This window comes from Heterodontus francisci, chromosome 7 (assembly GCF_036365525.1).
Source record: "Heterodontus francisci isolate sHetFra1 chromosome 7, sHetFra1.hap1, whole genome shotgun sequence".
Lineage (NCBI taxonomy): Eukaryota > Metazoa > Chordata > Chondrichthyes > Heterodontiformes > Heterodontidae > Heterodontus > Heterodontus francisci.
Genome location: NC_090377.1, coordinates 122113555 through 122136905, shown reverse-complemented (window position 1 = coordinate 122136905; position 23351 = coordinate 122113555). Strand labels below are relative to the sequence as shown.

At 46.6% G+C, this 23351-nt stretch overlaps 1 protein-coding gene across 4 annotated transcripts in view; it reads right to left on the bottom strand.

Annotated features, from left to right (window-relative positions):
• The window catches only part of plekhm3 (pleckstrin homology domain containing, family M, member 3), a 110054-nt gene extending 87416 nt beyond the window's left edge, over window positions 1–22638 (bottom strand). For all 4 annotated transcript variants that reach the window (XM_068036077.1, XM_068036080.1, XM_068036079.1 and 1 more), the window contains exon 1: window positions 22551–22638. The gene's annotated coding sequence lies outside the window, so the exon portion shown is untranslated. The remainder of the gene's footprint in view (window positions 1–22550) is intronic.
• Between the last annotated feature and the right edge of the window lie 713 nt (window positions 22639–23351).

The following is a 23351-nucleotide window of genomic DNA, read 5'->3' as shown; positions in this document are numbered from 1 at the left end:
ACTCCATTGCTGACAGTGTTCTGTGATCACTCACTGGGCCTACACTTTGATTTCCTGGGTGTATTGGTTATGAATTTGGTCCTTAGCTTCTTTTCCTTGTTTGACATCTGGTACAGGATGAGCAGAAATTTCCTCCAATTAAATATTGGGAAGACCAAAGACATTGTCTTCGGTCTTTGCTACAAACTCAGTTCCCCAGCCACTGACTCCATCCCTCTCCCTGGCAAACGTCTGAAGCTGAACCAGACTGTTCATAACTTTGGTATCACATTTGACCCCAAGATGAACTTCCAACCACATATCCATTCCATCACCAAGGCGATTTTCCATCTTCCCAACATCTCTGGAATTCAGCCCTGTCTCAGTTCATGTGTCACTGAACCTTCATCCGTGCCTTTGTTACTTCTAAACTTGACGATTCCAATGTATTCCTGCCAGCCTCCCACATTCTACTCTCCACAAACATATGATCTTCCAAAGCTCTGCTGCCTGTATCCTAACTCTCACCATTTCATACAACCAGCACGTTTAGCGTGCAACAGGCAAATGCTACAAAGGCAGGAAGGGAATGAGTGACCACCAGGCAAAGTAGAGGAAGACAGGTAGTGCAGGAATCCCCTGTGACCATCCCCCTTTCTAACAGATATACCGCTTTGGAAATTGTTGGGGAAGGAGGCTCAGGGGAAAGCAGCAAGAGCCAAGTTCATGGCACCATGGGTGGCTCAGCTGCACAGGAGGGGAGGAAGAAGAGTGGGAGAGCTATGGTGATAGGGCATTCTATCATAAGGGGTACAGATAGGCTTTTCTGTGGCCACAAACGTGACTCCAATATGGTATATTGCCTCCCTGGTGCTAAGTTAAGGATGTCACGGAGTGGCTGCAAGACATTCAGAAGGGGCAGTGTGAACAGTCAGAGGTTGTGGTTCACATTGGTACCAAAGACATAGGTAGAAAGAGGGATGAGGTCCTGCAACAAGAATTTATGGAGCTAGGTTGCAGATTAAAAAGCAGGACTTCAAAGGTTGTAATCTCTGGATTACTCCCGGTGGCACGTGCTAGTGAGTATAGGAATAGGAGGATAGAGCAGATGAATGCATGGCTGAAGAGATAGTGCAGGAGGGAGGGCTTTCAGTTCCTGGATCACTGGGTCTGTTTCTGGCAAAGGTGGGACCTGTACAAGTTGGACGGCCTGCACCTGAACCGGAGCAGGACCAACATCCTTGCTGGGAGGTTTACTAGTGCTGTTGGCGTGTGGGGAGGGAGGTTTAAAATAATTATGGCAGGGGAGTGGGATACACAGTGGAGGTACAGTAAGGGGCAATGCACAGTCAAATATAGAAGAGAAACTGAGTCAGTCTGGAAGGCTGAGCAAATATAGACCTGTTAAGGCACAAGCGAATAATGCAAGGCTGGATTGCATCTATTTTAATGCAAGGAGTCTTACTCGTAAGGCAGATGTATTGAGGGCATTGATTAACACATAGGAATATGATATTATTGCTATCAAAGACATGGTTGAGGGAGGGGCAGGACACACAGCTCAATATTCCAGGGTATGGAATTTTCAGGTGTGACAGAGGAGGGGGGAAAAGAGGAGGTGGTATTGCACTGTTGATCAAGGAGTCAATTATTGCAGTAAGAAGGGATGATGTCTTAGAAGGTTCCTCAAATGAGGCCATATGGGTAGAACTTAAGAACAAAAGGGGAGCAATCACTTGGCTGGAGTATACTATAGGCCTCCAAAAAGTCAGGGGCAGACAGAGGAGCAGATAAGTAGGCAAATCTCAGAGAGGTGTAAAAATAATAGAGTAATAATAGTAGGGGATTTCAACTTCCCCAATATCAACTGGGATAGTCTGAGTGCAAAAGGCTTAAAGGGGAGGGAATTTTTAAAGTGCATCCAGGAGAGCTTTTTGAGCCAGTACGTAGTTTTACAAGAGAACGGGCAGTACTGGACCTAATCCTAGGGAATGAAGCCAGACAAGTGGTAGAAGTGTCAGTGGGGGAGCATTTCGGAGATAGTTACCATAACTATAAGATTTAAGGCAGTTATGGAAAAGGACAAAGAGGGACTGGAAATAAAAGTACTGAATTGGGGGAAGGCCGAATTCAATATGATAAAACAGGATCTGACCAAAGTGGACTGGGAGCAGCTACTTGTAGGAAAGTCTACATCAGACCAGTGGGAGTCATTCAAAAAGGAAATAGTGAACGTTCAGGGCCAACATGTTCCCATAAAGGTGAAGGGTAGGACCAACAAGTCCAGGGAACCCTGGATGTCAAGGGATATAGAGGATTGGATAAGGAATAAAAAGGAGGCTTATAGCAGATTCAGAATGCTGAAAACTCCTTTAGGAGTATAGAAAGTATGGGGGGGGGGGGGGGGGTACTTAAAAAATTAATTAGGAAAGCGAAGAGAGGACACGAAAAAACACTGGCAGCAAGATAAAGGAAAATCCCAAGGCATTTTATAAGCATATTACGGGCAAGAGAATAACTAGGGAAAGAGTAGGGACCAAAGTGGCAATCTGTGTGTGGAGCCGGAGGATACAGGTGAGGTTTTAAATGATTACTTTTCATCTGTGTTCACTATGGAGAAGGACGATGTAGGTGTAGAGATCAGGGAGGGGGATTGTGATATACTTGAACAAATTAGCATTGAAAGAGAAGGAGTAATAGCTGTTTTAGCAGGCTTAAAAGTGGATAAATCCCCAAACTCAGATGAGATGTATCCCAGGCTGCTATGTGAGGCAAGGGAGGAGATTGCAGGGGCTCTGACACAAATTTTCAGATCCTCTCTGGCCACAGGAGAGGTACCAGAGGACTGAAGGACAGCGAATGTGGTACCATTATTCAAGAAGGGTTGCAGGAATAAACCAGGTAATTACAGGCCAATGAGTCGAACATCAGTGGTAGGGAAACTATTGGAAAAAATTCTGAGGGACAGGATTAATCTCCACTTAGAGAGGCAGGGATTAATCAGAGATAGTCAGCATGGCTTTGTCATGGGGAGATTGTGTCCAACAAACTTGATTGAATTTTTCGAGGAGGTGACTAGATGTGTAGATGAGGGTAAAGCGTTTGATGTAGTCTACATGGACTTCAGTAAGGCTTTTGATAAGGTCCCACACGGGAGATTGGTTAAGAAGGTAAGAGCCCATGGGATCCACATCAATTTGGCAAATTGGATCCAAAATTGGCTAAGTAGCAGGAGGCAGAGGGTGATGGTCGAGGGTTGTTTTTGCAAGTGGAAGCCTGTGACCAGTGGTGTACCGCAGGGATCGGTGCTGGGATCCTTGCTATTTCTAGTGTACATTAATGATTTCAACGTGAATATAGGAGGTATGATCAGTAAGTTCGCAGCTGACATGAAAATTGGTGGTGTCGTAAATAGTGTGGAGGAAAGCCTTAGATTACAGGACGATATAGATGGGCTGGTAAGATGGGCAGAGCAGTGGCAAATAGAATTTAATCCTAAGTGTGAGGTGATGCATTTTGGGAGGACTAACAAGCCAAGGGAACATACAATGGATGGTAGAACCCTAGGAAGTACAGAGGGTCAGAGGGACCTTGGTGTACTTGTCCACAGATCACTGAAGGCAGCAGCACAGGTAGATAAGGTAGTTAGGAAGGCGTATGGATACTTGCCTTTATTAGCCGAGGCGTAGAATATAAGAGCAGGGAGGTTATGATGGAGCTGTATAAAACGCTAGTTAGGCCACAGCTGGAGTACTGTGTACAGTTCTCGTTACCACACGATAGGAAGGATGTGATTGCACTGGAGAGGGTGCAGAGGAGATTCACCAGGATGTTGCCTCTGCTGGAGCATTTCAGCTATGAAGAGAGACTGCATAGGTTAGGGTTGTTATCCTTACAGCAGAGAAGGCTGAGGGAGGACCTGATTGAGGTACACAAGATTATGAGGGGCATTGATAGGATAGATAGAAATAAACTTTTTTCCCTTAGCAGAGGGATCAATAACAGGGGGCATAGATTTAAGCTAAGGGACAGGAGGTTTAGAGGGGATTTGAGGAAAAAATTTTTCACCCAGAGGGTAGTTAGAATCTGGAACACACTAACTGAAGGGGTGGTAGAGCCAGGAACCCTCAACATTTAAGCAGTATTTTGATGAGCACTTGAAACGCCATAACAAGGCTACGGGCCAAGTGCTGGAAAATGGGATTAGAAAAGATAGGTGCTTGATGGCCGGCATGGACACGATGGGCCGAAGGGCCTGTTTCTGTGCTGTATAACTCTATGACTCTATAACCAGAACCAACTCTGGCTCCCTTTTAAGTAAAACCTCAATTTTAAAATTCTCATCCTTGATTTCAAATCCCTCTATGGCCTCACCCTTCCCAATCTCTGTAATCTCCTCCATTCCGACAACCCTCTGAGATATCTGCACTCCTCTAATTCTGGCCTCGAGCATCTCCGATTCTAATCGCTCCACCATTGGCGGCCGTACTTTCGCTGCCTGGGCCCCAAGCTCTGGAATTACCTCCCTAGACCGCTCTGCCTCTTGACCTCTCTTTCCCTCTTTAAGATGCTTCTTAAAACCTGCCTCTTTGATGAAGCTTTTGGTCATTGGCAAAATATCAGCTCATGTGGCTCCGTTTCAAAGTATGATTTATAACACTCTTGGGATGTTTCATTAAGTTAAAAGGCGCTATATAAAGACAAGCTGTTGTTGATATTATTCTTCTCCACCCTAAGTAATGAAGCAGAAGTCATGGATGGTGGCGGTGAGGGAAGGGTTGCGGTGGAGGGCTGATCTTTATCCAAGAATTGTGGTTCCCGAACTATATACCATTAACACATCATTCTCAGATCGCAGGTAGGGTTTAGGCCATTGGTCGTCATCATAGGAACAGCCAAAAGAAATAAGAAAAAGCATATCACAAAGAATGTGGAACACACTACCTCAGATGACCCATAATGCAAAGATAACCGAGACATTTCAAGGAGAGATAGAAGCTTGAGAAGTAAAACATTAAAGGGATAATAAGAAAAATGGAATTCATAGAACCATAGAATAATATGCACAGAAGGAGGCCATTTGGCCCATCATGTCTGTGCTGACTTTAGCACAGATGTCCAATTAGTTACATTCCTACTCTCTCTTTAAAGCCTTCTACATATTTTTTCCTTCAAGTATTCATCTGTACGAACATACGATTAGGAAGAGTAGGCCACTCGGCCCCTCAAGACTGCTCCACCATTCAATAAGATCATGGCTGATCTGATTGTAACATCAACTCCACATTCCGGCCGGCCCCGATAACCTTTCACCCCCTTGCTCATCAAGAATCTATCTACCTCTGCCTTAAAAATATTCAAAGACTCTGCTTCCATTTCCTTTTGAGGAAGAGAGTTCCAAAGACTCACAATCCTCAGAGGCACAGTGGTTAGCATCGCAGCCTCACAGCTCCAGCGACCCCCATTCGATTCTGGGTACTGCCTGTGCGGAGTTTGCAAGTTCTCCCTGTGACCGCATGGGGTTCCGCCAGGTGCTCCGGTTTCCTCCCACAGCCAAAGACTTGCAGGTTGATAGGTAAATTGGCCATTGTAAATTACCCCTAGTGTAAGTAGGTGGTAGGAGAATGGTGGGGATGTATGTGGTAGGGAATATGGAATTAATGTAGGATTAGTATAAATGGGTGGCTGTTGGTCGGCACAGACTCGGTGGGCCGAAGAGCCTGTTTCAGTGCTGTATCTCTATGACTATGACTAAATAATTTCTTCTCATCTCTGTCTTAAATGAGTGACCTCTTAATTTTAAACATTGACCTGGTTCTAGATTCTCTCACAAGAGGAAACATCCTTTCCACATCCACCCTGTCAAGAACCCTCAGGATCTTATATGTTTCAATCAAGTCACCTCGTACTTTTCTAAACTCCAGCAGATAAAAGCCTAGCCTGTCCAACCTTTCATCATAAGACAGCCCACCCTTTCCAGGTGTTAGTCTGGTAAACCTTCTCTGAACTGCCTCCAAAGCATTTACATCCTTCCTTAAATAAGGAGACCAATACTGTACACAGTACTCCAGATGTGGTCTCACCAATGCCCTGGATAACTGAAGCATAACCTCCCTACTTTTGTATTCGATTCCCCTCACAATAAACGATAGCATTCTATTAGCTTTCCCAATTACTTGCTGTACCTGCATACTAACCTTTTGCGATTTATGCACTCAGGACACCCAGATCCCTCTGCATCTCAGAGCTCTGCAATCTCTCGCCATTTAGATAACATGCTTTTTTTTTATTCTTCCTGCCAAAATGGGCAATTTCACATTTTCCTCACATTAAACCCCATTTGCCAGCTCTTTGTCCACTCACTTAACCTGTCTGTATCCCTTTGTAGCCTCCTTATGTCCTCTGCACAACTTACTTTTCAACCTATATTTGTGTCATTAGTAAATTTAGCAACCATACCTTCGGTCCCTTCATCCAAGTCATTTATATAAATTGTAAAAAGATGAGGGTCCAGCACGGATCCCTGTGTCACACCACTCGTTACATCTTGCCAACCATAAAATGACCCATTTATGCCTACTCTCTGTCTCCTGTTAGCCAATCTTCTATACGTGCCAATATGTTACCCCCTACAGCATAAGCTTTTATTTTCCACAATAACCTTTGATGTGGCACCTAATCAAATGCTTTCCGAAAATCTAAGTACAGTACATCCACAGATTCCCCTTTATCCACAGCACATGTTACTTCTTCAAATAAATTGGTTAAACATGATTTATTCCCTTCTCACAAAATCATGTTGATTTTGCCTGAGTACCTTGAATTTTTCTAAATGCCCTGCTATAACGTCTTTAATAATAGCTTCTAACATTTTCCCTCTGACAGATGTTAAGCTAACTAGCCTATAGTTTGCTGCTTTCTGTCTCCCTCCCTTTTTGAATAAAAGAGTTGCATTGGCTATTTTCCAATCTAATGGAACCTTCCCTGAATCTAGGCAATTTTGGAAAATTAAAACCAACGCATCAACTATCTCACTTGCTACTTCTTTTAATACCCTAGGAAGAAGTCCATCAGGACCCGGGGACTTGTCAGCCCGCAGCTCCAACAATTTGCTTGGTACCACTTTCCTGGTGATTGTAATTTTCTTCCCCAAATGCTCTTCCACTGAAACATGCTCTACTTCATTCCCCAGAACTGGATCCAGTACTGCTTCCTTCTTCGTTGGGCTGGAAACACACTAATAAAGTTCTCTTCTACACATTTCAGGAATTCTTCCCCATCTTTGCCCTTTACACGGTTACTATCTGTTTTAGGATAATTAAAGTTCCCCATCATCACCGCCCTGTAGTTCTTGCATCTTTCTGTAATCTGCCTGCAAATTTGCTCCTCTTATCTCCATCTCACTATTTGATGGCCTACTAGATACACCCAGTAGCATTATTGCTCCTCTATTATTCCCTAATTCTAACCAAAGGGATTATTTCTGACTCCTCAACTACATTAGAAGGTTGAGCTGTTATGGCTGACAAATGGTGGGGCAGATGGCTTGAATTGAGCGCCACGGGCCCGGACTAGGTTCTGTGACTTGCATTTATATTGCAGGACTTCCTAACAAGCTTTACAGTGAATGAAATACTTTTAAAGTGTAGTCATTGTTGTAATGTAGGAAAGACAGCAACCAATTTTCACACAGCAAGATCCCACATACAAAAATGAGATGAAAACCAGGTAGCCTGGGTTTTGTTAAATGTTGGTTGAGGGATAAATATGGGCCAAGACACCGTGGAGAACTCCCCTGTTCTTCTTTGAATGGTGCCATTGGATCAGTTATGCCGCCCTGAGAGGGCAGCGGGGTCTCGATTTAACGTCATATCCAAAAGATGGAAACTCCAACACAGCAGCTTTCCCTCAGTGCTGCACTGGAGTGTCAGCCAGGATCTTGTGCTCAAGTTTCTGAAGTGGGACTTGAACCCAAAATCTTCTGACTCAGAAGCAAGAGTACTACCCACTGAGACAGAGCTAACAATTTATAAACAATAATATCCCAACTGCATATAAGCAAAGTAATCTCACCTAATTTCGTTGGAATGTTTTCTGATCACCCATTAGAATTATCACCGTGCAGCTGGTCCTACTGTTACCTCCTTACCCATCGTACTGTAACTCCCTTAATTGTTGCTATTGCGCATCTTATCTCCAATGACTTGGATTCATTCCCTTATTCTTGCAACCTCAGCGTTGTCATCAAGTCATCCACTGAGCTTCACTGTCACTGCTCACAGGTATCTTTTAGTTGTGACAGGCAGTGGCACTTCAAGTACTAGGGGTCCTCTTCCCACATCCCAGCCAAGTCATGTGTCGCACAGGACACACTAGCTTCAGGGGTACTGCTGAGAAGGGAGAAAAAAAACAATGCATCCTCTGGGTCTTGGAGAGGTGACCTCATTGATTTAAAGTGCAGCACTGATCAAGCTCTCGCATGCAGATTCAGAAGCACGTTGCAGTGAAAAAGGCTGGCCCTTGTAATCCTGGAGCATCAATATTTAATGGGCATTACGTAATGAAAAGCCAATAAAGTGCTGCGACCGTGCATAAATAACAGGAGGAAGGGTAGGAAGAATGGAAAGGCCCATTTTCAGAAGCTGGTCTTGTGCCTCATCTTGAATGCATTTTTTAGGCATAAACTGTAATGCAGTCCTTTTACAGACTGTCAGCTAAAAGTTGTCTATATGGAAACAGGACTGTCGGCACGTACAGGTCCAGTGAAGGAAGAGGAGGAAAACTTTCACCACAAAGATCCAGGTTCATATGCAAGTGTAGCTGCACAATTTCTCTATAGCAACACAGGAAGATAGGAACAGGAGTACGCCATTCAGCCCCTCGAGCCTGTCATGGCTGATTCGCAGCCTAACTCCATATACTTGCCTTTGGCCCATATCCCTTAATATCTTTGCTTTACAAAAATCTATCTATCTCAGATTTAAAATTAACAACTGTTCTAGCTTCAACTACTGTTTGTGGGAGAGAGGTCCAAACCTCTACCACCCTTTGCGTGAAGAAGTGCTTCCTAATATCCCTCCTGAACGGTCTGGTCCTAATTTTTAAACTATGTCCCCTAGTTTTAGAATCTCCAACCAGTGGAAATAGTTTATCTTTATCTAGCCTGTCTTTTCCTGTTAATATCTTGAAGACTTCGATCAGATCACCCCTTAACCTTCTAAATTCTAGCGAAAATAGGCCTAATTTGTGTAATCTCTCCTCATAACTTAACCCCTGTAGTCCAGGTATCATTCTTGTAAACCTACGTTGCACTCCCTCCAAGGCCAATATATCCTTCCTAAGGTGTGGTGCCCAGAACTGCTCACAGTCCTCCAAGTGCGGTCGAACCAGGGTTTTGTACAGCTGCAGCATAACCTCTGTGTCTTTATACTCCAATCCTCTAGATATAAAGGCTAGCATTCCTTTAGCCTTTTTGATTATTTTCTGCACTTGCTCTTGGCATTTTAAAGATCTATGCACCTGAACCCCCAAGTCTCTTTGGACATCCACTGTACTTACTTAATCTCTTCCCATTTAGAAAGTACCCTGCTCTATCCTTTTTTGGCCTAAAATGGATAATCTCACTTGCCCGCATTGAAATCCATCTGCCACAGTTTTGCCCACTTACCTAGTCTGTCAATATCTCTTTGCAATTTTATGTCATCATCTAGTCTGTCTACAATGCCACCTAACTTTGTATCATCAGCAAATTTGGATATATGACTTACTATGCCATCATCCAAGTCGTTGATGAATAGTGTGAATAATTGAGGCCCCAACACAGATCCCTGCGGGACACCACTAGTTACATCCTGCCAATCAGAGTACTTACCCATTATCCCCACTCTCTGTTGCCCACCAACTTCCTAATCATGTCCCCTTGTTACATCTAGGACATATTGCTGTAGGAAACTATCCCGGACACATTCCAGAAATTCACTACCTTTCTAACAGGTGCTAGTCTGCCTCTCCCAATCTATGTGTAAGTTAAAATCCCCCATTAATACTACTCTACCTTTGTTACACACTTGCCTAATTTGTGCATTTATACAATCTAACACCTCAGAACTGCTACCAGGGGGTCTATACAAAACACCCATTACAGTTTTAGATCCTTTCCTGTTCCTCAATTCCACCCATAAGGTCTCCACTGGATGCTTTCCCCTCATTATATCCTCCCTCACCAATGAGGTGATATTATTTCTAATTAGTAAGGCTACTCCACCCCCTCTGCCATTTTCCCTGTCCCTCCTGTAAACTTTATAACCAGGTATATTTAATTCGCAGTCCCAACCATCCTGCAGCCACATCTCCACAATGGCCACCACATCATAATCTTCCATTTGAATTTGTGCCTGCAGCTCATCTAGTTTATTCCTTACACTCCACGCATTTGTATATAGAACTCTTATTTGGGCTATACCCCCTAACCTGTCCCTCAGCACTGATGCTTTATTCACCTGTTTATTGTTTCTCTCTTCTGGTTTAACCAGTATACTTCTTACAGTTTGGTAACAATCAACCTCACCACTAACCTGCACTCCTACCTTCTCATTTAACTTCCTGTTTTTCCATGCAACTGAACCCTCCCCCCTAGGGGGAGGTAAAGCCCTATCTACAGCCCTAGTTATACGATTCGCCAGGACTCTGGTCCCAGCATGATTCAAGTGGAGCCCGTCCCATCGGAACAGCTCCCTCCTTCCCCAGCACTGGTACCAATGTCCCACGAATTCGAACCCATTTCTCCCACACCAATCTTTGAGCCACACATTTACCTTTTTAATCTTATTAACCCTTTGCCAATTTGCTCGTGGCTCAGGTAATAATCCGGAGATTACCACCTTTTTGGTTCTGCTTTTTAATTTAGCCCCTAGCTGCTCATATTCCTTCAGCAGAACCTCTTTCCTCATTCTACCTACATGGACCACGAGAACTGGATCTTTCCCCTCCCACTCCAAGTTCCTCTGCAGCCCAGATGAGATATCCTAAACCCTGCCACCAGGTAGGAAACAGAGCCTTCGGGACTCTCGATCCTGGCCACAGAGAACAGTGTCTGTGCCCCTAACTATACTATCCCCGATTACAACTACATTTCTCTTTTCTCCCCCCACTTGAATGGCTCCCTGTACCACGGTGCTGCGGTCACTTTGTTCATCCTCCCTACAGTCCCTGCTCTCGTCCACACAGGGAGCAAGAATCTCGAACCTGTTGGACAAGGACAATGGCTGAGACCCCTGCAGCACTACCTCTTGGATCCCTCTACCGGCCTCACTCATAGTCACACCCTCCTGTCCCTGACCACTGGCCGAATTCAAGGCAGTTAATCCAAGGGGTGTGACTGCCTCCTGAAACATGGCATCCAGGTAACTCTCCCCCTCCCTGATGTGTCGCAATGTCCGAAGCTCAGACTCCAGCTCATCAACTCTGAGCCGGAGTTCCTTGAGCAGCCAACACTTGCTACAGATGTGGTCACTAGGAACCACAATGGGGTCCACCAGCTCCTACATCATGCAAGTACAACACATCGCCTGGCCCTGCATCTCTATTTTATTTAATTACATTTGAATTTGTTTTTTAAATTTCCGACTGGTCTTTAGTTTGTAATCTGTAAAATATTTCTCCTATTCACCTTTAATCTGAAATCAACTTAGAATAGGTAATTCAAATTAACAGTTACTTACCAACCAATGAACTTACGGTTTTCCTGTGATGTCACACTTTTTTCACTCCCTTAAATTACCCAAAAATTAGTTTATTTACACGCGGAACCCCCCCCCCCCACCAAAAAAAAACACTACCTACTATATTAAAAAACTGTAGACTTTCTCTTTACTTTAGTTACGAACCCAGCTATTTAGAGTTATTCCCTAACAGCAGTTACTCACCAACCAATCACCTTGCAGCTTTACTGTGATGTCACTGTTGACTATTTTTCAAACCTCCGGCGCTGTCTGAGTGAACTCTCTCTCTCTCCCGGTCTCTTTATACTCTGGCTCCGCTCTCGCTGCTTCCCGCTGTCTGAGTGAACTCTCTCTCTCTCCCGGTCTCTTTATACTCTGGCTCCGCTCTCGCTGCTTCCCGCTGTCTGAGTGAACTCTCTCTCTCTCCCGGTCTCTTTATACTCTGGCTCCGCTCTCGCTGTTTCCCGCTGTCTGAGTGAACTCTCTCTCTCTCCCGGTCTCTTTATACTCTGGCTCCGCTCTCGCTGCTTCCCGCTGTCTGAGTGAACTCTCTCTCTCTCCCGGTCTCTTTATACTCTGGCTCCGCTCTCGCTGCTTCCCGCTGTCTGAGTGAACTCTCTCTCTCTCCCGGTCTCTTTATACTCTGGCTCCGCTCTCGCTGTTTCCCGCTGTCTGAGTGAACTCTCTCTCTCTCCCGGTCTCTTTATACTCTGGCTCCGCTCTCGCTGTTTCCCGCTGTCTGAGTGAACTCTCTCTCTCTCCCGGTCTCTTTATACTCTGGCTCCGCTCTCGCTGTTTCCCGCTGTCTGAGTGAACTCTCTCTCTCCTGGTCTCTTTATACTCTGGCTCCGCTCTCGCTGTTTCCCGCTGTCTGAGTGAACTCTCTCTCTCTCTGCCGGTCTCTTTATACTCTGGCTCCGCTCTCGCTGTTTCCCGCTGTCTGAGTGAACTCTCTCTCTCTCCCGGTCTCTTTATACTCTGGCTCCGCTCTCGCTGTTTCCCGCTGTCTGAGTGAACTCTCTCTCTCCTGGTCTCTTTATACCCTGGTCTCTTTATACTCTGGCTCCGCTCTCGCTGTTTCCCGCTGTCTGAGTGAACTCTCTCTCTCTCCCGGTCTCTTTATATTCTGGCTCCGCTCTCGCTGTTTCCCGCTGTCTGAGTGAACTCTCTCTCTCTCCCGGTCTCTTTATACTCTGGCTCCGCTCTCGCTGTTTCCCGCTGTCTGAGTGAACTCTCTCTTTCTCCCGGTCTCTTTATACTCTGGCTCCGCTCTCGCTGTTTCCCGCTGTCTGAGTGAACTCTCTCTCTCTCCCGGTCTCTTTATACTCTGGCTCCGCTCTCGCTGTTTCCCGCTGTCTGAGTGAACTCTCTCTTTCTCCCGGTCTCTTTATACTCTGGCTCCGCTCTCGCTGTTTCCCGCTGTCTGAGTGAACTCTCTCTCTCTCTCTGCTGGTCTCTTTATACTCTGGCTCCGCTCTCGCTGTTTCCCGCTGTCTGAGTGAACTCTCTCTCTCTCCCGGTCTCTTTATATTCTGGCTCCACTCTCGCTGTTTCCCGCTGTCTGAGTGAACTCTCTCTCTCCCGGTCTCTTTATGTTCCGGCTCCGCTCTTGCTGTTTCCCGCTGTCTGAGTGAACTCTCTCTCTCTCTCTCTCTCTCTCTCTCTCCCCCCCCCCCCCGGTCTCTTTATGCTCCGGCTCCACTCTCGCTGTTTCCCGCTGTCTGAGTGAACACTCTCTCTCTCCCGGTCTCTCTGTGCTCCACTCCACTCTCGTTGTTTCCCACTGTCTGAGTGAACTCTCGCTCTCTCTCCCGGTCTCTTTATACTCTGGCTCCACTCTTGCTGTTTCCCACGATATTTTCTATTACTGTGGCCATAGAGCATTATCCCTCTTTGACAGCATCCTTCTCCAGTGCTCTCTCCTCCGCTGCCCATTGGATGCCCCTCACTTGGTTCCACTCCCACCTATCTGATCATAGCCAGAGTATCCCTAGCGATGGCTGCTCTCCCTACCTCTGCCTTGTTCAGCGATTCATCCTCAGCCTTTTCCCCTTGGTCATTTGCATGTTGCCCCTTGGGAAGAGCATCTAAAGGCATGGGGTCAGCTCCTATAATGTAAAGCTGATGATATCCAGCCCTACCTCAGCCAGGGGCTGGCGTGGACGGAGGGAGGAAACAAATAAAAATTTAAGAACCGGGATCAAGGCCCCAAACTGCCTTTTCCAAAGCAGTGGGTATCGAGGAGTCAGGGTGTCCTGAGTGGAGAGACGGGCCACTTGAGTAACATATTAAAATCGAATTCCCACAGTGCAACCAGGAGCCTGATTTAAATTTTACAAGTGCTGGGTGGGTTTCAGGAAACCCATCAGTGAAAGGGAGGCAGGAGCTGTCAGCTTAAGGAGGTATGTGCCTTTTACAGCACTGCTTGTGGGCCAGGAGCAGGAGTGCTTCCTCAAACCCCACCATGGCTTGTCCTCCAGTACCTCAAATTATTAAAATTCTTATGCTGGTGTTTAAATCCCTTCACTGCCTCAACTCTTACTTAGTTCTGTAACCTCCTCCAGCCCAATGAATTCCTCCCATGAATATTCTGTTCATTTGACTCGGGCCTCTTGTACATTCCTCACCTCCACCATCACTGGTAGCCATCTTTCAACTGCCTAAGCCCCACATGCGGGAATCCTCGCCCTAAAATCCTCCATTTCCCTATCCTCCTTGAAGATCCACCTCAGCACGCTTCCTAAGGTCTCCTTTTTTTGGCTCAGCATCTGTTTTCCTAATGCCTCTGAAATGCCTTGGGTTCGTCACCTGCTCTTAAGGCAGAGGGGCTTCCTGGTCTTGATGGTATCCATTCTAAAGCACTAAAAGAAATAGAGGCTATGTTAAATGTCAGCCTTTGCTCAGTAGGAGCACTCTGGCCTTGTCTGCTCCCTCAATCAGGTGGGCGTAAATGATCCCAGAGCACTGCTTTGAGGAAGAGCATTAGGAAGCTATCCCTGGTGTCCTGGGCAATATTTATCCCTCAATCAATATCACCATAAACAGATGATCTCATTGCTGTTTGCAAGACCCTGCTGTGTACAAATTGGCTGCTGCGTTTCCTACATCGCAACAGTGACTATACTTCAAGATACTATATAAATGCAAATTCTTTCCGTCTTTCTTTAGCAGGGGAAAATTAATAATTGAAATTCTGCTGGATGCTGTTTTGCAGAACAGTACAGTACAATGATTTCAAACAAAGAATTACTGAAATCCCAGGACAACAGTCTGCTCTTAACAGCATTTTAAGGACAGCTTAAACAGCTCCCTCCTTCACGAATCTATCACCCACAATTGCACCGCAAGGAAATAAATCATTTACTTTTAAAATAGCATCATCAGCTCTTTATCTTCCCCATTCATTTACAGACTGTGAGCATCTCCATTCACTGAGCAAACACTGGCCTTTGCAGTGACAGGAAACAGTTAGGCTCACAAACACCAAATATGACAGATTTGTTTTCTGACCAAACATGTGCGATAATTAAGAATGCAGATTAATGTAGAATCATCAAAGCTACCTGCTCCGACATATTCCTCTTCACCATCAAGATTACCCAGCAAGACATCTGCCACAGCACACAAGAGTTTTTAGGAATCGGGAAAGGCCACTGCGCCACAACAAACCTGTTATTTTGACAAGGTTTCGACTGCTTATTTACCCGTCTCACAATTGGGCAGATTCAGGAGGCTGTGCTCACTACTTGGGACTGCAGGTCAGAGAACAGAGACTGTAGGGTTGTCTCTGGCTCTTTGGTGAGACTCTAATTCTAGCTGAATTTGTCCTCATGTTCTCCAATCCTTTCTCTCTCCACAACACTGTTCCTTTTAACAATATCACCTGATAAACTATTCCATGACCTTTTTCTCATAAACATATATAAACGAAACGACAGTGAATCTACAGCACGCAAAAGAGGCCTTTCAGACCAAACTGGACTATGATGGTGTTTATACTTCACTCTTCTCATACTACCCTTCCATCCCTCTTCCCTCTATTCCACTTTCTCTGAAATATGAATCAAGTCTAAACCTTAATAGTGTCAATGATATCTGGGACAGTTGGTAGCACTCTCACCTCTCAGTCAGATGGTTGTGGGTTCAAGTCTCACTCCAGAGACCAGGGCATGTCATCTAGGCTGACAATCCCAGTGCAGTACTGAGGGAGGGCTGCACTGTAGGACGTGCCATCTTTCAAATGAGACATTAAACTGAGGACCCATCTGTCCTCTCAGGTGGACACAGAAGGTCCTACGGCACTATTCATAGAAGTCGTTCTCTCTAACATCCTGGCCAATAATTATCCCTCAACCAACATCACTAAAAACAGATTAGCAAGGCATTCTTTCACTGCTGTTTGTGGGAGCTTGCTGTGCACAAATTGTCTGCTGTGTTTCCTATATTATAACAGTGACTACATTTCAAAAATACTTCAATGGCTGTAAAGTGCTTTGGAAAGTCCTTCATTCATGCCTTCGTTACCTCTGGACTTGACTATTTCAATGCACTATTTGCTGGTCTCCCACATTCGATCCTCCGTAAACTAGAGGTCATTCAAAGCTCTGCTCCCTGTGTCTCAACTTGCACCAAATCCCGTTCACCCATCACCCCTGTGCCCGCTGACCTACATCGGCTCCTGGTCAAGCAACGTCTTGATTTTAAAATTCTCATCCTTGTTTTCAAATCCCTCCATGGCCTCTCCCCTCCCTATCTCTGTAATCTCCTCCAGCCCCACAACCCTCCGAGATATCTGCGCTCCTCTAATTCTGGCCTCTCGAGCATCGCCATTTTAAATCACTCCATCTTTGGTGGCTGTTGTTTCAGTTATCTAGGCCCTAGGCCTTGGAATACCCTCCCTACACCTTTCTGCCTCGCTTTCCTCCTTTAATATAGGGGATTCTATAATTAGGGTGATAGATAGTATCCTTTGCAAGCCGGATCGGGAGTCCCGCATGGTGTGTTGCCTGCCCGGTGCCAGGGCGCAGGACATCTCTGACCGGCTTGAAAGGATATTGGAGCGGGAGGGGGAGGATCCAGTTGTTGTGGTCCACGTTGGGACTAACAACATAGGCAAGGCTAGGATGGAGGACCTGTTTGGGGATTATAAAGCACTAGGAACGAAATTAAGGAACAGGTCCTCGAGGGTCATAATCTCCGGATTACTGCCCGAGCCACGTGCAAATTGGCTTAGGGATAAGAATATTAGGGAAGTAAACACGTGGCTAAGGGAGTGGTGTGGGAAAGAGGGGTTCCATTTCATGGGGCATTGGCATCAGTTTTGGAACCGGGGGGATCTGTACCGATGGGACAGTCTCCACCTGAACCGATCTGGAACCAGTGTTCTTGCGAAACGGATAAATAGGGCGGTCTCTAGGACTTTAAACTAGTGACTCGGGGGGAAGGGAAAGGGAAAACGACAGGGAGTATGTTGGTAAATAAACAGGTAAGCAGCAGGTTAACATGTGTGCAGGAGGGTTTAAGTTCAAGGCAGACTATGAAAGAAGCAGAAAGGAAGGATAACTCAGGAGTTATTATTAGAGATGTTGGAAATCATGAGGGTAAGAAAGCTAGCATAAAGGCACTTTACCTGAATGCTCGTAGTATTCGTAACAAGGTTGATGAGTTAACGGCACAAATCATCGCGAATGAATATGATTTGGTAGCCATTACGGAGACATGGTTACAGGTTGGTCACGACTGGGAGTTAAATATCCAGGGGTACCAGACTATTCGGAAGGACAAACAAGAAGGTAAGGGAGGTGGTGTAGCTCTGATATTCAAGGACGACATCAGGGCGGTGCTGAGAGATGATATAGGTTCTATGGAGAATGAGGTTGAATCCATTTGGGTGGAAATTAGAAACTCTAAGAAGAAAAAGTCATTGATAGGCGTAGTCTATAGGCCACCAAATAATATCACATTGGGGCGGACAATAAACAAAGAAATAACTAATGCCTGTAAAAATGGTACGGCAATTATCATGGGGGATTTTAATCTACATGTAGATTGGTCGAACCAGCTCAGTCAGGGTAGCCTTGAGGAGGAGCTCGTTGAGTGTATCCGTGATAGTTTTCTTGAACAGTATGTAATGGAACCGACGAGGGAGCAAGCTATCCTAGATCTAGTCCTGTGTAATGAGACAGGAATAATTAATGACCTCATGGTTAGGGATCCTCTTGGAAGGAGTGATCACAGTATGGTTGAATTTAGAATACAGATGGAGAGTGTGAAGATAAAATCCAATACCAGGGTCCTGCGCTTGAACAAGGGGGACTACAATAGAATGAGGGAGGACTTGGCTAAAGTAGACTGGAAACAAAGATTTTATGGTGGGACAGTTGACGAGCAGTGGAGGACTTTCAAAGCAATTTTTCAAAGTGCTCAGCAAAAGTATATTCCAGTGAAAAGGAAGGACTGGAAGAAAAGGGGTAATCTGCCATGGGTGTCTAAGGAAATAAGGGAGACTATCAAATTGAAAGAGAAGGCATACAAAGTGGCCAAAAACAGCATGAAACTAGAAGATTGGGAAAACTTTAAAGGTCAACAGAAAGCCACAAAAAGAGCTATAAAGAAAAGTAAGATAGAACATGAGAAAAAACTAGCACAGAATATAAAGACAGATAGCAAAAGTTTCTATAAATATATAAAACGAAAAAGAGTGGCTAAAGTAAATGTTGGTCCTTTAGAGGATGAGAAGGAGAATTTAGTTATGGGATATGATGAAATGGCCGAGGCATTGAACAGGTATTTTGTATCGGTCTTCACAGTGGAGGACATTAATAACATGCCAGTAATTGACAAAGAGACGAACGTAGGTGAGGACCTGGAAACAATCATTATTACGGAAGAGGTAGTGTTGGGCAAGCTAATGGAGCTAAGGATTGATAAGTCTCCTGGCCCTGATGGAATGCATCCCAGGATACTAAAAGAGATGGCGGGAGAAATAGCAGGTGCACTGGCGGTAATTTTCCAAAATTCACTGGACTCTGGGGTAGTCCCAGCAGATTGGAAAACAGCAGATGTGACGCCACTGTTTAAAAAGGGAGGTAGACAAAAGATGGGGAATTATAGACCGGTTAGCTTAACCTCTGTAGTGGGGAAGATGCTTGAGTCTATTATCAAGGAAGAAATAGCAGGGCATCTCGATAGAAATTGTCCCGTTGGGCAGACGCAGCATGGATTCATGAAGGGCAGGTCATGCTTGACAAATCTTTTGGAATTCTATGATGACATTACGAGCAAGGTGGACAATGGGGACCCAGTGGATGTGGTGTACCTAGATTTCCAAAAGGCCTTCGACAAGGTGCCGCACAAGAGGCTGCTGCATAAGATAAGGATGCATGGCATTAGGGGTAAAGTATTAGCATGGATAGAGGATTGGTTGACTAACAGGAAGCAGAGAGTGGGGATAAATGAGTGCTATTCTGGTTGGCAATCAGTCACTAGTGGTGTGCCTCAGGGATCAGTGTTGGGACCGCAATTATTTACAATTTATATAGATGGTTTGGAGTTGGGGACCACGTGTAGGGTGTCAAAGTTTGCAGATGACACTAAGATGAGTGGCAGAGCAAAGTGTGCAGATGACTGTGAAACTTTGCAGAGGAACATAGATACATTGAGTGAGTGGGCAAAGGTCTGGCAGATGGAATACAATGTTAATAAATGTGAAGTCATTCATTTCGTTAGGAGTAACAGTAAAAAGGATTATTACTTGAATGGTAAAAAGTTGCAGCATGCTGCTATGCAGAGGGACCTGGGTGTCCTTGTGCATGAATCGCAGAAGGTTGGTCTGCAGGTACAGCAAGTAATTAGGAAGGCAAATGGAATTTTGTCCTTCATTGCTAAAGGGATTGAGTTTAAAAGCAGAGAGGTTATGTTGCAGCTGTATAAGGTACTGGTGAGGCCGCACCTGGAGTACTGTGTGCAGTTTTTGTCTCCTTACTTGAGAAAGGATATACTGGCACTGGAGAGGGTGCAGAGGAGGTTCACTAGGTTGATTCCGGAGTTGAGGGGGTTGGCTTATGAGGAGAGACTGAGTAGATTGGGATTATATTCATTGGAATTCAGAAGAATGAGGGGGGATCTTATAGAAACATGTAAAATTATGAAGGGAATAGATAAGATACAAGTAGAGAGGATGTTTCCACTGGCAGGTGAAGCTAGGACAAGAGGGCATAGCCTCAAGATTAGAGGGAGCAGATTTAGGACTAAATTAAGAAGGAACTTCTTCACCCAGAGGGTTGTTAATCTATGGAATTCCTTGCCCAGTGAAGTAGTTGACGCTTCTTCAGTAAACGTTTTTAAAGCTAAGGTAGATATCTTTTTGAACAATAAAGGAATTAAGGGATATGGTGAGAGCGCGGGTAAGTGGATCTGAGTCCACGAAAAGATCAGCCATGATCTTATTGAATGGCGGAGCAGGCTCGAGGGGCCGGACGGCCTACTCCTGCTCCTAGTTCTTATGATCTTTAAGACACTCCTTAATACCTGCCTCTTTGACCAAGTTTCTGGTCATCTGATATGGTTTGGTGTCATATTTTGTTTTAAAGTACTCCTGTAAAGCACCTTGGGACGTTTTATTACATTAAAGGCCCTATACAAATACAAGCTGTTATTGTCAAGAAAGGTTCTATATAAATGCACGCCTTTCTTTCTAATTATAATGTAGGATGGTTTCTAAAGGTCCAGAATCCAGCACTGGTGTGGCTAGTTATAATGAACAGTTCAACCAAGGACTTTAATGGCACTCATTTTCTGCACTTTGCAAAAAAATAGTTTGTGGCTGCATGTCTCAGGGAGCACTGCAATAGAATACAAAAGCAAAATACTGCAGATGCTGGAAATCTGAAATATTTACAGCACTTTCTGGTTTTACTGCAATAAAATACTGTTTGGTAGCAGCTGGTTCAAAATTGAAGGCAGTGAGTTTTCTAACACGTGCTGTAAACATACCAGTAATTTATTTAATAACAGAGAAATTAAAATAATTTAGATCCCATGTGCCAACACAAACATCGAGACTTTTCAAAAAATTCTCTTTGAAATCTTCTCCCCTTTGCCAAAAGCACGGACTCTTGTTGGAACGCAGATCCATTAGGTGCTGACAGCCCATCTAACATACCTCGCGTGATGGGGAGCTCCAATGGGCTGTCCCGCCTTGGTAGGCATCACAGCTAAGCTTTGGCTCTGCTCTCACCTGACATCCAGGCGTACACATTTTACAGAAAGTGGGGGGGGGGGGGGGGGGGGTGGGGGGGGGGGGAGAGGGAGGAAGCGGGAAACGGCAGGGGGGGGGGAGGAAGGGGGTGGGGGGAAACAGCGGGGGGAGGGGGGAAACAGCAGGGGGAGGGGGGAAACAGCGGGGGGAGGGGGGAAACAGCGGGGGGAGGGGGGAAACAGCGGGGGGAGGGGGGAAACAGCGGGGGGAGGGGGGAAACAGCGGGGGGAGGGGGGAAACAGCGGGGGGAGGGGGGAAACAGCGGGGGGAGGGGGGAAACAGCGGGGGGAGGGGGGAAACGCGGGGGGAGGGGGGAAACGCGGGGGGAGGAATGTGGAGAATGGGTATGGATGAGGGAGAATGGGGCATGGGGGGGAGATCGAGGGGCATGGGGGGGGGAGATAGAGGGGGATGGGGGGGGGGGGGGAGATAGAGGGGGATGGGGGGGGGGGGAGATAGAGGGGGATGGGGGGGGGGGAGATAGAGGGGGATGGGGGGGGGAAATAGAGGGGGATGGGGGGGGGAGATAGAGGGGGATGGGGGGGGGAGATAGAGGGGGATGGGGGGGGGAGATAGAGGGGGATGGGGGGGGAGATAGAGGGGGATGGGGGGGGAGATAGAGGGGGATGGGGGGGGAGATAGAGGGGGATGGGGGGGGGGAGATAGAGGGGGATGGGGGGGGGGGAGATAGAGGGGGATGGGGGGGGGGAGATAGAGGGGGATGGGGGGGGAGATAGAGGGGGATGGGGGGGGGAGATAGAGGGGGATGGGGGGGGGGGAGATAGAGGGGGATGGGGGGGGGGAGATAGAGGGGGATGGGGGGGGGGAGATAGAGGGGGATGGGGGGGGGAGATAGAGGGGGATGGGGGGGGGAGATAGAGGGGGATGGGGGGGGGGAGATAGAGGGGGATGGGGGGGGGGAGATAGAGGGGGATGGGGGGGGGAGATAGAGGGGGATGGGGGGGGGAGATAGAGGGGGATGGGGGGGGGAGATAGAGGGGGATGGGGGGGGGAGATAGAGGGGGATGGGGGGGGAGATAGAGGGGGATGGGGGGGAGATAGAGGGGGATGGGGGGGGAGATAGAGGGGGATGGGGGGGAGATAGAGGGGGATGGGGGGGAGATAGAGGGGGATGGGGGGGAGATAGAGGGGGATGGGGGGGAGATAGAGGGGGATGGGGGGAGATAGAGGGGGATGGGGGGGGAGATAGAGGGGATGGGGGGGAGATAGAGGGGATGGGGGGGGAGATAGAGGGGATGGGGGGGAGATAGAGGGGATGGGGGGGGGAGATAGAGGGGATGGGGGGGGGAGATAGAGGGGATGGGGGGGGAGAGATAGAGGGGATGGGGGGGGAGAGATAGAGGGGAGGGGGGGGAGAGATAGAGGGGAATGGGGGGCGAGGAGGGGGGAATGGGGGGCGAGGAGGGGGGAATGGGGGAGAAGGCAATGATGGGGAAGTGAGCTCCGCCCTGAAGCTGCTGTCAGTGTGGGGGAGGGAATAAACTGACTATAAACAAACCGCTTTCCAACCCGCCACGTTCGTCAGAACTCACGCCATTCCCTTTCCCAGCAAACATGCTCCAGCCACTTACAAACGGCTCTCAATCCATCCTCCGCCGTCACTGAGTCAACACACGCCGCCACCGCAGCAACAGCAACCACCACTGCACAAATCACTGTTACACACTCCCTACGGGCAGAGCGCCACACAGCAAATCCTCCCCCACCCCTCTAATCCTGGATAAACAGAGCGTCGGACAAAAGGTCCGCCCCAAGAAGCTGGATTGAGATCAGAAGGGAGGATTCTCATTGGCAAACGATGCTTTCTTGTGGGGCTTATTATTTTTTGTTGTATTTAGGAAAATTCAGCTCCTTTTTCCTTTTTAGCGTGAAGGGTTCAAATGAAAATAAAAAATAATTCAGACCTCAGTGCTCCTGATTGAAATACCTGAATAAACCTCTGATGCTGAAGCAAACTTATTCGCCCCCCCCCAATTCCTCATGCTCTTGCTGTTGAAGGCACGAATGAATTGCTGGGTGAGCACTCTGATACCTCACCCAAGTGGCCATCATCTAGATGCTGAGGGTCAGCAGGATGTCTGATCCCAAGAAGCATCAACATTGCACCTGATTGTGCCACTGAATAATAACCTACTCCACCTACATAACAGCGTTCACAGCAGTTCAAAATAACTAACTGTTTGCAAAGTGCTTTGAGCTGTTTCTGGATGACACAATAACATGTTGTAGAAATACAAGTCTGAGCATGGAACTCGCTACCACATGGAGTGATTGAGGCAATTAGCATCGATGCAATTAAGGGGAAGATCAATGCATAAGAATAAAATCCAAAACTTTGCTTTCCGTATCCGAACTCACACCAAGTCCCGTTC